This window comes from Cupressus sempervirens, chromosome 3 (assembly GCF_028749045.1).
Source record: "Cupressus sempervirens isolate cs-2001-9-10 chromosome 3, ASM2874904v1, whole genome shotgun sequence".
Taxonomy (NCBI): Eukaryota; Viridiplantae; Streptophyta; class Pinopsida; order Cupressales; family Cupressaceae; genus Cupressus; species Cupressus sempervirens.
Genome location: NC_143120.1, coordinates 1,112,268,388 through 1,112,282,785, shown reverse-complemented (window position 1 = coordinate 1,112,282,785; position 14,398 = coordinate 1,112,268,388). Strand labels below are relative to the sequence as shown.

Sequence of the window (14,398 nt, the reverse complement as noted above, 5' to 3'; positions counted from 1 at the left end):
ACGGCTACAACACGAGCACTTACTTCATGCTAGAGACCAGACAGAATCACGAGAGACACTAAACAATTGCAAAGATCAAACAGAGAATATACCAAGAAAGAACTTGGCTCTGATACCAACTTTCTCACAGAGTGTTTGTTCTTCTTTTGACAGGATGAAATAATTGGCTTTGCTTTTAGGAACCATCGCACGGGCATTCTCATCTTTCTTGAGAGGAAGGACACATTCCATATGGCGTTCATATTTGGTCAAATCTTTTGTTAACACAGTGGCTTCAAAATCGGCTTTGATTGCTGCTAAATCCCCCCGGGTCGAAAGAGATTGCGTGGCTAACCAGACACACGAATTGGGAGAAATGGGCTTACCAGGTTGTGGAAAGGATAACTTTGGGGCATATGCACGAAATTCATTTATCTGAGGGACCCGACCAAACTGAAAATCTATATAGGCTTCTTGATGTCCAACGGTATAGGGAGACCATTGTCGGAGGGTTTGGCTGCCTATGATGCAGTCATACTGTTCTACAGGAAATTGTAGAAATGTAACCATACAACTTTGAGTACCAAATTGCAAGGGGATGTGTGCTTGAAAGCGAATGGGATTAACAACTTTTAATGGAGCTGTGAATTGTGAACAAGATGCAATATATTGATATTGGTATTCGGAAGCTTATGAAATATTCACAATATACATCACGCGCTCATATGCGCAGTAGGACTAAATCAGTTCTTGACAGTCTGATTTCTGATCTTCTCAAAGAGAAGAGAGCATACTCTCTATGCCAGAATGATTTCTTCAAACTAAACAAGACAGGACAATCTTCTAAGACTAGACCTAGACTCAGACTATTGCTTAGCTATCTCACCTCTGCCTAAGACTGAAGGAAGCTCATCCTTATATAGATGGAGAGACTTATCCTTAGTTTACAATTGCTTCAAGTCCGACCATAGGAGGTGGATGCGTGGAAAGCACTTTCAGCAAAAAGGAATCTCAAACAGGACCTCCACTACGGAACAGGAGGTGAACAGTAATTTGAGATAAGAACACACCGACAAACTTTATTACAAAGCATCTTTTTTAAACAAGAAGGTTAACTCGACAGGTGTCAGTTTTACCATGGTTGACAGCCATGTCTCAGATTAACTTACAAAGGTTGAGATGCCTTCGTCAAGTGACAACCCCACTTCATAGGTTTAATACCCATGACTGCGAGGTGAACCGGTTTCCCAATTCATGTAGTCTTCGTCTTCAGTGCTAGGTGAAGCAGGTCTTTGTCTTTCCTCAAGCTGTTCTAGACGGTCTTCAATGGAGTCTTCTTTCCAAAGAATGCGTCGAGTGACACGGATAAAAGCAGTGGAAAGACTAACGCCTGGCGTTCGATTTTCTGGAACTGTCTGGAACTGTGTGAACAACCAAACTGGCTTTTGTCTTTGAACAAAAGAAGATAATGTCCTTAATTCAATTGTATCCGGTTGAGGACGAGATGGACCATAATCTTCAAAGATTCCGTTAGAGATTGGGGTTGGTGTTCTGGAGAGAAACTGAAGATAAAACAAATAACCATAATTAGTGGTTATTGGATGCTGGCTATGTGAATGATGATAAAGGCCTAAGAAGAACTCATCAATCCATGATCGGTACTGGTATTGGGTATGATGCTGATTTGGAATGTGAGTATTACTAAGAAACTCTATAGGCCATTCATAGGCTGAGGCATATGTGTCAATGGGACTTATTGCAGCAGATATTGCAGGGTCAGCTTCGCGGCAAGGATACTTGGCTATAAGGGAATCTGTTAGAAGCTGTCGATTGGCTGCAAAATGATATTGCCTAAGTTCATCATAAATCTATTTTGTGAGCAGATAGGTGTCAGGAATCCAGGGAGTATTACAAACCATAGGATAGGTTTCTTTTCTTTACATTATCATTCTCACATGTTGTTGATGAATTGGTTCTGGTGCAGGTTCAGGAACAGGAGGTTCAAAACGGAGCTACACATACTGATCCTCTTGTGGAAGGCGTATCAAATTTTGATTGCGATGATCTTCACTCATGCGACCACGATCTTCTTCTATGCTCATTCGGATTTGATCTTGATGAACTTGTTGGTTAGACAAGTCAGGATGAAAATAAATACTATTATACAAATTAGTAACAATGTCGGGAAGTGTTTGAGCTATAGGATTTGCTCTTGGGCGAATATATGCATCATATTCTTGTTCTTCGGTGAGAGCATTGACATGGTATCCTTCACGACTGAGAAATTCAGGAAAGACATTCTTGATAACTTCGACATATTCTATTTCAAAGTCAAAAGTATCGAGGAACTGTGCCCATCTTAATAGGCGACCTCGAGCAACATTGTGTTTGGACTCCTCCTTAAAGAAACTAGATAAGTGACACAAATCACTTTTGAGTAAGAAGGGTTTATCGCCAATAAAGAGCTGAAACTTAGTAAAGGCATTGATAACGGCTAACAACTCTTTATGAGTACTGTGGTAATTAAGTTCAGAACCTTTAAAGGCACCGGACTCATACCTGACCACTTCTTTGATTTCACCTTCACGTTCAACTTGTTCTCAGGCTTCATTGCTTGCATCTGTCTGGACAATCCTTTTACCAAAACCGGGAATGCGTAATGGCGGGAGCTGCTGACACTGATCTTTAATCTGTTGAACAATGTGATCATGCTTTTCTGTCCATGGCGGAGCATTCTTTCTCAAGAGCTTGTTTAACTCTTTTCGGGCTTCTGCGATCTTATGATAATAACTTGCAATATAATTTACAAGACCAAGAAATCGTTGCAAAGACTTCTTGTCTTTTACTTCAACTTTGTTGATTGCAGAAAGCAGATAATTTTGTGGATACAAGCGCCCATTGGGCTCAATCTGTGTACCAGTAAAGATAAGACTTTCAGTGCACCAATGTAACTTGGTAGGATTGAGGCACAAACCATGACTTTGACAGATATTAAGAAACTGACGTAGATTACTCATATGACTAGTGTAATCTTGACTGAAAATCAGAATGTCATCTATGTATGGCTGGATAAACTTGGAATATGGGGAAAAAATCCTATCCATATGACTCTGAAATATGGATGGAGCAGTCTGGATGCCAAATGGCAAAACATTCCATTCATACAGACCTTGTGGGACTGAGAAGGCTGTTTTATACCTTTCTTCATTTTTTACAGAGATTTGCCAAAATCCTTTTGTCAGATCAAACTTGCTAAAAATATTACAACCTTGGATACGCTGCCAAATATAGTCTTTGCTTGGCAAAGGATGCTAGTTATTTTCTAAGCAGACGTTCAATGGCTTATAATTCACAACTAATCTTTTCTCAGCAAGTTCATTACCATTTTCATCCTTCTTTGAAACATACATAACATGACATGAAAAAGGGCTTTTACTGGGACGAATGATATTTTTTGCTAGAAGTTCAGTAATATCTTTCTCACAGAGTGTTTGTTCTTCTTTTGACAGGATGAAATAATTGGCTTTGCTTTTAGGAACCATCGCATGGGCATTCTCATCTTTCTTGAGAGGAAGGACACATTCCATATGGCGTTCATATTTGGTCAAATCTTTTGTTAACACAGTGGCTTCAAAATCGGCTTTGATTGCTGCTAAATCCCCCCGGGTCGAAAGAGATTGCGTGGCTAACCAGACATGTGAATTTGGAGGAATGGGCTTACCAGGCTGAGGAAATGATAATTTTGGGGCATAGACACGAAATTCATTTATCTGAGGGACCCAACCAAACTGAAAATCTATATAGGTTCCTTGATGTCCAACGGTATAGGGAGACCATTGTTGGAGGGTTTGGCTGCCTATGATGCAGTCATACTGTTCTACAGGAAATTGTTAAAATGTAGCCATACAACTTTGAGTACGAAATTGCAAGGGGATGTGTGCTTGAAAGCGAATGGGATTATTGGAATGAGTCACAGAGTGAATATTGGTCTGTGTTGGAATCCAACAATCAGTAGGAAAAGCTTCTTTCCTGGCCAGATTACAATCAGCACCAGAATCTAACAGAGCACACAACTGATATGCCTTCAATCCTGAAAGCTTGACAGTGAGCAGAAATGTTGGATAGGGATTATGCATACCTTTTTGATAGCCGAAGGCTTGCTTGGATGCAGTATCCTCTGGTTGTGTTTGTAGATAAGACACATTTGCTTCTTCATAATTTTTTGCAGGTGGTTCTTTTGTTATTTGTTCAGCTTCAAGAAGAAGTTTGTCAAAAGCATTGAGAGAACTCGAACTAAAGGAGTATAAAAGCAGTTCGAGTTCTCTCAATGCTTTTGACAAACTTCTTCTTGAAGCTGAACAAATAACAAAAGAACCACCTGCAAAAAATTATGAAGAAGCAAATGTGTCTTATCTACAAACACAACCAGAGGATACTGCATCCAAGCAAGCCTTCGGCTATCAAAAAGGTATGCATAATCCCTATCCAACATTTCTGCTCACTGTCAAGCTTTCAGGATTGAAGGCATATCAGTTGTGTGCTCTGTTAGATTCTGGTGCTGATTGTAATCTGGCCAGGAAAGAAGCTTTTCCTACTGATTGTTGGATTCCAACACAGACTAGTATTCACTCTGTGACTCATTCCAATAATCCCATTCGCTTTCAAGCACACATCCCCTTGCAATTTCGTACTCAAAGTTGTATGGCTACATTTTAACAATTTCCTGTAGAACAGTATGACTGCATCATAGGCAGCCAAACCCTCCAACAATGGTCTCCCTATACCGTTGGACATCAAGGAACCTATATAGATTTTCAGTTTGGTTGGGTCCCTCAGATAAATGAATTTCGTGTCTATGCCCCAAAATTATCATTTCCTCAGCCTGGTAAGCCCATTCCTCCAAATTCACATGTCTGGTTAGCCACGCAATCTCTTTCGACCCGGGGGGATTTAGCAGCAATCAAAGCCGATTTTGAAGCCACTGTGTTAACAAAAGATTTGACCAAATATGAACGCCATATGGAATGTGTCCTTCCTCTCAAGAAAGATGAGAATGCCCATGCGATGGTTCCTAAAAGCAAAGCCAATTATTTCATCCTGTCAAAAGAAGAACAAACACTCTGTGAGAAAGATATTACTGAACTTCTAGCAAAAAATATCATTCGTCCCAGTAAAAGCCCTTTTTCATGTCATGTTATGTATGTTTCAAAGAAAGATGAAAATGGTAATGAACTTGCTGAGAAAAGATTAGTTGTGAATTATAAGCCATTGAACGTCTGCTTAGAAAATAACCAGCATCCTTTGCCAAGCAAAGACTATATTTGGCAGCGTATCCAAGGTTGTAATATTTTTAGCAAGTTTGATCTGACAAAAGGATTCTGGCAAATCTCTGTAAAAAATGAAGAAAGGTATAAAACAGCCTTCTCAGTCCCACAAGGTCTGTATGAATGGAATGTTTTTCCATTTGGCATCGAGACTGCTCCATCCATATTTCAGAGTCATATGGATAGGATTTTTTCCCCATATTCCAAGTTTATCTAGCCATACATAGATGACATTCTAATTTTCAGTCAAGATTACACTAGTCATATGAGTCATCTACGTCAGTTTCTTAATATTTTTCAAAGTCATGGTTTGTGCCTCAATCCTACCAAGTTACATTGGTGCACTGAAAGTCTTATCTTTATTGGTACATAGATTGAGCCCAATGGGCGCTTGTATCCGCAAAATCATCTGCTTTCTGCAATCAACAAAGTTGAAGTAAAAGACAAGAAGTCTTTGCAACGATTTCTTGGTCTTGTAAATTATATTGCAGTTTATTATCAGAAGATCGCAGAAGCCCGAAAAGAGTTAAACAATCTCTTGAGAAAGAATGCTCTGCCATGGACAGAAAAGCATAATCACATTGTTCAACAGATTAAAGATCAGTGTCAGCAGCTCCCGCCATTACACATTCCCGGTTCTGGTAAAAAGATTGTCCAGACATATGCAAGCAATGAAGCCTGGGGTGCTGTCTTGCTAGAACAAGTTGAACGTGAAGGTGAAATCAAAGAAGAAGGGGTCAGGTATGAGCTTAATTACCACAGTACTCATAAAGAGTTGTTAGCCATTATCAATGCCTTTACTAAGTTTCAGCTCTTTATTGGCGATAAACCCTTCTTACTCAGAAATGATTTGCGTCACTTATCCAGTTTCTTTAAGAAAGAGTCCAAACACAGGGTTGCTCGAGGTCGCCTATTAAGATGGGCACAGTTCCTCGATACTTTTAACTTTGAAACAGAATATGTCGAAGGTGTCAAGAATGTTCTTGTTGACTTTCTCAGTCGTGAAGGATATCATGTCAATGCTCTCACCGAAGAACAGGAATATGATGCATATATTCGCCCAAGAGCAAATCCTATAACTCAGACACTTCCCGACATTGTTACTAATTTGTATAATAGTATTTATTTTCATCCTGAGTTGTCTAACCAACAAGTTCATCAAGATCAAATCCGAATGAGCATAGAAGAAGATCGTGGTCGCATGGCTGAAGATTATCGCAATCAAAATTTGATACACCTTCCACAAGAGGATCAGTATGTGCAGCTCCGTTTTGAACCTCCTGTTCCTGAACCTGCACTAGAACCAGTTCATCAACAACATGTGAGAATGATAATGGAAAGCTAAGAAACCTATCCTATGGTTTGTAATACTCCCTGGATTCCTGACACCTATCTGCTCACAAAACAGATTTATGATGAACTTAGGTAATATCATTTTGCAGCCAATCGATAGCTTCTAACAGATTCCTTGATAGCCAAGTATCCTTGCCGCGAAGCTGACCCTGCAATATCTGCTGCAATAAGTCCCATTGACACATATGCCTCAGCCTATGAATGGCCTATAGAGTTTCTTAGTAATACTCACATTCCAAATCAGCATCATACCCAATACCAGTACCAATCATGGATTGATGAGTTCTTCTTAGGCCTTTATCATCATTCACATAGCCAGCATCCAATAACCACTAATTATGGTTATTTGTTTTATCTTCAGTTTCTCTCCAGAACACCAACCCCAATCTCTAACGGAATCTTTGAAGATTATGTTCCATCTCGTCCTCAACCGGATACAATTGAATTAAGGACATTATCTTCTTTTGTTCAAAGACAAAAGCCAGTTTGGTTGTTCACACAGTTCCAGACAGTTCCAGAAAATCGAACGCCAGGCGTTAGTCTTTCCACTGCTTTTATCCGTGTCACTCGACGCATTCTCTGGAAAGAAGACTCCATTGAAGACCGTCTAGAACAGCTTGAGGAAAGACAAAGACCTGCTTCACCTAGCACTGAAGACGAAGACTACATGAATTGGGAAACCGGTTCACCTCGCAGTCATGGGTATTAAACCTATGAAGTGGGGTTGTCACTTGACGAAGGCATCTCAACCTTTGTAAGTTAATCTGAGACATGGCTGTCAACCATGGTAAAACTGACACCTGTCGAGTTAACCTTCTTGTTTAAAAAAGATGCTTTGTAATAAAGTTTGTCGGTCTGTTCTTATCTCAAATTACTATTCACCTCCTTTTCCGTAGTGGAGGTCCTGTTTGAGATTCCTTTCTGCCGAAAGTGCTTTCCATGCATCCATCTCCTATGGTCGGACTTGAAGCAATTGTAAACTAAGGATAAGTCTCTCCATCTATATAAGGATGAGCTTCCTTTAGTCTTAGGTAGAGGTGAGATAGCTAAGCAATAGTCTGAGTCTAGGTCTAGTCTTAGAAGATTGTCCTGTCTTGTTTAGTTTGAAGAAATCATTCTGGCATAGAGAGTATGCTCTCTTCTCTTTGAGTAGATCAGAAATCAGACTGTCAGGAACTGATTTAGTCCTACTGCGCATATGAGCGCGTGATGTATATTGTGAATATTTCTTAAGCTTCCGAATATCAATATCAATATATTGCATTTTATTCACAATTCACAGCTCCGTTAAAAGTTGTTAAAAAGTGTTGTGCCTTATGAACCATTCATTAGAAAGCCCCTTAAGCTCATCAATTGATAAGTCAAAGAAATACTACTTATATACTACAAGAGTATTAATATCCAAATAATTGTTTAATAAATATATTGTATTATATTATAAAATATATATCAATTATATAGTTATCAATAATCAAGATTGTGAAAAATACGTAGTTATATGTTATGATATTATTATTTTAAATGATAATTAATAAGACTATGAATTGTGACAACCATTTCATTTCTATGGTATATATTTACATTAGAAAATGGATGGGAAAAGGGGAGGGGAAAGCATATTGAAAATCATCCTTTGAGAACCGATCGAATTAGAGGGTGTGAAGAGAACATATCAGCAGTTGGAAGAAGAATACAGATTGTCTCATCATTGCCTCAGCGAATAAATACATGTGCAGAAATTTACCACAAGGGACAAATTACTCATTATGTCACCCCTCTTATTAAATCTTAGTCATCTGGCAGAAGAGAAGTCGTTGATGGAAAAGGGGGTTCAATAAGCTCTATCTTCACTGTGAATCAAAATATCTAAGGTATAGTTTGCGGCTACAGACGAGGAATCATCTCACCGGAGAAGAATAAGGAGCATTTATACACTCACTCATAAGATGATCATGTTCACCATAGACGGGAAAGGAGAACATAAATTTTTGCAACCGACATGACATATTCAAGATCTAGTTCAATCAAATCATTAGTTAGAATTCCATATACTCATCTGAACATCCTATTGAACAAACATAAGATAAAGATATCATGGATAGTGAAAGAATATGGACATCGCATAAAAGGAGGATTAAAAACCGATAGAGAAGACACAACGTTAATATGAAGATGTATGCAACATATAAAATGTGATGTATATTATCCAACGCAAATACAAAGATTTAATGGTTTGTGCAGATTATGATGGTTAATGCAAGCAAACGTTGATGCAGACAAAGGGGGAGTGAGAAACACAGGACGTAAGTGATGCATAGATAATCCACGAAAAAGCAGTAAGTTAGAGAGGTTAAATAGTTAGTAAAGGTCAAAGACAAGGATATAGATATTATAGTTAAGAGCTGGAGTATACACACACACACACACACACACACACAATTAAACCTCTGAAGAGAATTAGAACAAGATAGAATATCCTATGTTGCAGCAAGGCAAATGAAACCTTGATTATCTATTTTTTGGAAGAACAAGACCATTCTTTCTAATTGCATCTGTAGTAGCAAGATAAGATCAAACAAATTCTACTATAACTGTATTAAATCGTTGAAGTGGGAAGTTATAATCTTTAGTTCTGATAGGGGACATTACATGAGATGCTAGGTCCAAGACCACCTTGGATTTACTGTCATGAGACTGAGCCCTAGACTTGACAAAAATAAGGCTATCTGGAGATTAGAATAAAATTCCATCGCAGTTTGCTCCCTCTTTATACCAAGTGTAGAGATCAGTTTTGTAGCTCAATTTATGTTTTCACCACCTACACAAGTCTATCATTGAATATGCAACATATGGATATAGAGATATTGAGCAATATTTATCTAATGGAAACAACAAAATGAACACTGAGAAAATTATTTGAATGACAATCAAACTCATTTTGAAAGTTTGCACTTGAAAAGTAAAACCATTCCTGAACAAATTTCCCACTCTAAGAAATCACCACCTGCTTCTCATAGTCCAAACTTATTGCTTTGATGCCTAGAAATTGTTGCGGATTACATCCACAATACAAGATCTCATAGACAGTTGCTAGAATAGGAGTTGCACCATCATTCAGAGATTCACCATGTTTGCCCTTCATTTGGGAGTTAGTGAAAAGGATGCCATGTGAAGTGGGTTATTCATTATATTCCACCTTTGCATCACAATAGGCCTAATATGCTCCTCATAAAACCCCAATATAGGATCCTTTTCTGTAATAATTCTCTTCATCTCTTCCAACACACTGTCAATACTCTAATATATCTCTCCCAAACTAGGAGTGTCAAGATTGACATATCTAATAACATCTACAATGGGTGTAATGATGGAGCAAATATATCTGCAAGATGCAAAAAAAATAAATTAAAATTAGAATTAGAAATTTAAATTTAAGTTAGTATGAAAATCAACAAACATTAAATTTTAAAATTAGCAACTTACCTCATTGTGGACCACCAGCTCTCCATCAAGGATCCTTTGCTTCACCGCTTTTCTTTCAGAGGACTTAGAATTGAACTATTGGCTCCACTCTAGATTCATGACCATCAATTGGAAGGCCTCATACACCTCAATCATCCTCTCCATCAAGATGAAGTATGTGCAATACTTATAGAGACAATTATAAATTAAAATAAAGTTAAACATTAATGATTAAAAAGTTAAAAACGTCACATGTAAGTTTGTTACAATTATAAACAAAAATAAACTTAAAGCTAACTAAAAGTAAACTATGATTAAAATTGACATACCTTGTCTCAAGTGGTTTGAGGAACTCCTCCTTGGAGGAGGACCTGAATAGAGCAAGTGAAGTGTGGTGGTTGCATATAAACATTTTCACTTCTTTAGCTTCTAACACCACTCAATAGAGCAAGTGAAGTGTGGTGGTTGCATATAAACATTTGCACTTCTTTAGCTTCTAACACCACTCAATATTCAATATTCTCTGTCCTTCAATGCCTTGTCCAATGCATGAGTACAACAAGGGGTGAAAAAGATGTACCTATAAGCACCCTCTATCATTAAACCAACCCAACCTCCTCTATGGCATATCTTAAAATGGTAAACTGGAATTTTGCATCCTTCTTTCCTAAGCAATCTATGGCTTTCAAAAAATATGAGCTAGCAGGGGATGTGACAATGATATTGATGAGTGGTTGATGTCTAACATCGGTCTACTCATTTATCACAATAGAGCAGTCTGACCTAATGCAAGTACGTTTCATATCCTCAAACAACAAAGCAACCCTAGAGTACTCTTTATCTAGAATGGTAATTCGTAGCTTATACTCACTAGGGGGTACAAATGAGGCTTCACATTCAATATATCTTTCACCATTTGTTTAAAATAAGTGGAATAGGTTGCATCATATGGGATACCATTAGCAACAAAGAATCTGCCAATAGATGCCTCACACTTTTCCTTTGCCCGTGCATTAAACAACCTTTCCACTGAGCCCTTCTCACCATTACTCATTTTCCTCTTCCCTCTAGGCTTAGTGGGGTTCTCACTAGTATCAATGGTGGATGACATATTCCTAGATGATTGTGACTGTATAGATGGTGATAACACTGTCAAATTTTGCCCCTCCATTTCAGCCTCTAAATTTAATCGTTGACATTCTAATCTCTGTGCATTTAGTCAACTTAGGACAAGCTTTGACTCCATGACATGCAACACCTAAAAATTGCGACTTCACCCTTGTATAGTGTTGTGAGGTTTTCGCATCATCGCTCCAAAAGTTTTGGGAACCCCTTTTTTCAGTTGTCTTAGCAAATTTTTCGGAGTTGTTCAGAGTTTTTCTATTTGAAAGTTTTACACTTTGGATACCTCCGGGCTAGGAGGGATGTGATTTGATTTGGTTTATTTTTCACCTGGTGCGGAACTTGATTTTTCCCAAAACATGTAATTTTATCCTTAGGCGAAACAAAAATCAAAGAACGACATTTTTCGATGGTTAAAATAATACTTGGCAGGATAAAATTGCAAATTTTGGACTTAGATGGAATTTTGAAAATTTGAAATAATTGTGTAAGCTTGAGTATTTTCAAAAAATGAATTTGTTAGATTTGGTCATTTCGGAAAATCTTGAATTTTTTCGGTGAAAAAGAAATTTTTGATAGTGAAATTGGAATTGGAGTTTGAATTTTTTGTTGCTAGGAAAAGGATTAGTTTTGTAAATTTTTAGAAAAAAAAAAACAAAAATTTATAATTGCATTGCAAAATTGAAATTGGATTAAATTGCAAAATCACATTAAATTGGTTGAAATATTGCGTAGAAGATTTTTAAAATGTTAAAGGAAAGTGGTAAATTGGAATTGAAGATTGATTCTAGCTTGCTAAATTCAATTTTAATGATATTTTAATTGCCAAAACGTTACTAAATGCAAATTTTGACATCCGCTAGGCTTACCTTGTTTCTATTTTGTAATTTTTGATCAAAACTAGCAATTAAATGAGTCAATTTCACTATGGGCTAAGTAATTTTAACATTGCAATTAAAATTGGGCCATTAGTTAAGGGGCTAATTAAATTTTGTTTTTTCCTCCAAGCAGGTCGGCCCACTAGGAGAGGCAAAAAAAATTATTATAAGAGGGGCTTGCCCCCTCTTATTTCCTCATTCCTTCTTTCTCCTCCTCCTTGGGTGAGCAATTTTCTTCTAGAGAAGCAACTTTCAGATTTGGGCGATTTTTGGGCAGATTTTTTTCATTGCTTGGCGGCATTTTCTCCTTCTTACTTGGGCGAATTTCTACCCTAGGTCAAATTTCTGGAGCAGATATGAATTTTTCCAAGTTGGACGATTTTTGTTGAGGTCTGATTTTTCCTCCAAGGGCTGTGATTTCTCCTTCTAGATTTAGGTGATTTTATTTGGTGAAAAGGCTACATGATTCAAGGTCTGATTTTTGGCAAGTGTGGGCAATTTCAAGGAAGTCAAAATTTTGATTTTTGCTAGGGCATCATTATTTGCAAGGAAGGTTGAAATTTTTGAAATCTGATCCGAATTTGAAGAGGGCCCGGTTATTGGTAAAGGCAGATTTAAGGTAAAGTTCTATTCATTTTTACAGGTGAAGATTGGTTTTAAAGGCGAATTCTATTCCTTGTTCTTGCTTGGTTCGTTTCTCTTATTTTCTTCTTGCACTCATCATCCACCACTTCATCATTCCATTGATAGGTTGAAGTTGGCAAAAATAAGTGTAGATTTCATGATAGGACACTTGGAGAGGTAGAAATAAGCAAGACCACCCTAAGTTTGAAGTTGGGAGATATAAGTGTAGTCCATCCTAAGGTAACGAAGAGGCAGAAATAAGTCGTAGTCCCACCCCTACGTTGAAATTTGGAGATTGATAAGTGTAGAGGTAGGACTTGGAGAGGTAGAAATAAGTTAGATTCCATCGATAGAAAGAAGGTTGGAGATCGATAAGTGTAGTCCACATCATTTAGAACGAAGGGTGCAGGTAAGAATCCAAAGGGGACGAATACCAAAAAGGACAAGGAAGACATGATGCCTAAGACCACCTTCTTCTCAAAAGTGAGGCAAATAAGTGATACCAATATCGGCACAGTAAACATGGTACAGTTGAAGGACAGATTGAAGGAAGGGCAATCCCCCATGGTGAAGAATATCTACAAGAGCGGAATTGTACATGCGGCGGCCTTCCCTCCTACCTTACCTTGTCTAGAATTGGTAATGGAATGCGCATCCCGGTTTGATATTGTTGCCAAGTCCATCATTTTTTATGAAGGGAACAGAGTGTTAGCCAACATCGGCGGACAAGTGGTCGAAGAAGTATTTAATATCCCCAGTATAAGGGCATGACAGTGGTAATGATGGATTAGGCAGCTAAGGTATCTCAGGATAATGAAGAGGCTCATTTCATTCATTTAAAGCAAAATTGGTTACAGAAAGGCAAGAAGGGAGTTACCAGGTCATCAAAGTTCACCATGTCAGATTTCAAATTAGAGTATGATGATCTTATTGTGCTTCTCAGCTGGATAATGGGCGTGGCTCAAGGTATGCAATTTGAGAACTTGATGTATTACTTTATTGATGAAATTGAAAATGGAAAGAGAAAGTTTGATTGGGCCAGAATTATAAGTGAAAATTTAGAGTTGCAACTTAGGATAGTGCAAAATCAAAAGCAATTCTATATGGGTTCCTATCTTTTCTATTTGATTGCGAGACTATATGAAAATCCTGAACTTAAGGCCTTAGGAGTGATTGGGAATGGGCCAGGGCAATGTCTGGTGCATGAGTGCTATCCACAGCTTCATTTGCACATTGCCGAAGATTATAAAACGTTTTATGACGCCTTTGCCATGAAAATGGTAAGGATATTACAAGGGACACTTGCTAAGAGGATCTCATCGAAAGCAGAAGTAAAAGTTAAGAAGTATGGGAGTTGGTTCATCCAATTTCCACAATTCACATACATTAGAGTAGCAGGAAGTACAATTTGTCCCAAGAGACTTGCAAGGTATGCACTTGGCAAGATAGTTTTGATGGAGTTGGCTAGGCAACTTGAGCATTATAACAAAATGATGAAACTTAAAAGTGAGACAGGGATTTCCTTCTCATTTGGAATAGGCAATGATACTTGCCCCAATCCTGTCGTCTTTGCAGCCGTGGAGAAAGAGTTGGCACGGTATCATCTAGGATAGTATAGAGCAAGGCAAGGATTCAATCGTAATGGTCTTATCAATG

The 14,398-nt window shown here is 38.0% G+C and overlaps 1 protein-coding gene and 1 long non-coding RNA gene across 11 annotated transcripts in view; both read left to right on the top strand.

Moving 5' to 3' along the window:
- LOC149570682 (P-loop containing nucleoside triphosphate hydrolases superfamily protein) overlaps window positions 1–14,398 on the top strand; it is a 188,976-nt gene that overhangs the window by 115,769 nt on the left and 58,809 nt on the right. The gene's annotated exons all lie outside the window — the stretch shown is intronic.
- On the top strand, window positions 12,250–12,738 carry LOC149570683 (uncharacterized). The gene is made up of 3 exons (XR_016363010.1): window positions 12,250–12,340; window positions 12,455–12,508; window positions 12,650–12,738. It is a non-coding gene; the product is annotated as an uncharacterized LOC149570683 (long non-coding RNA).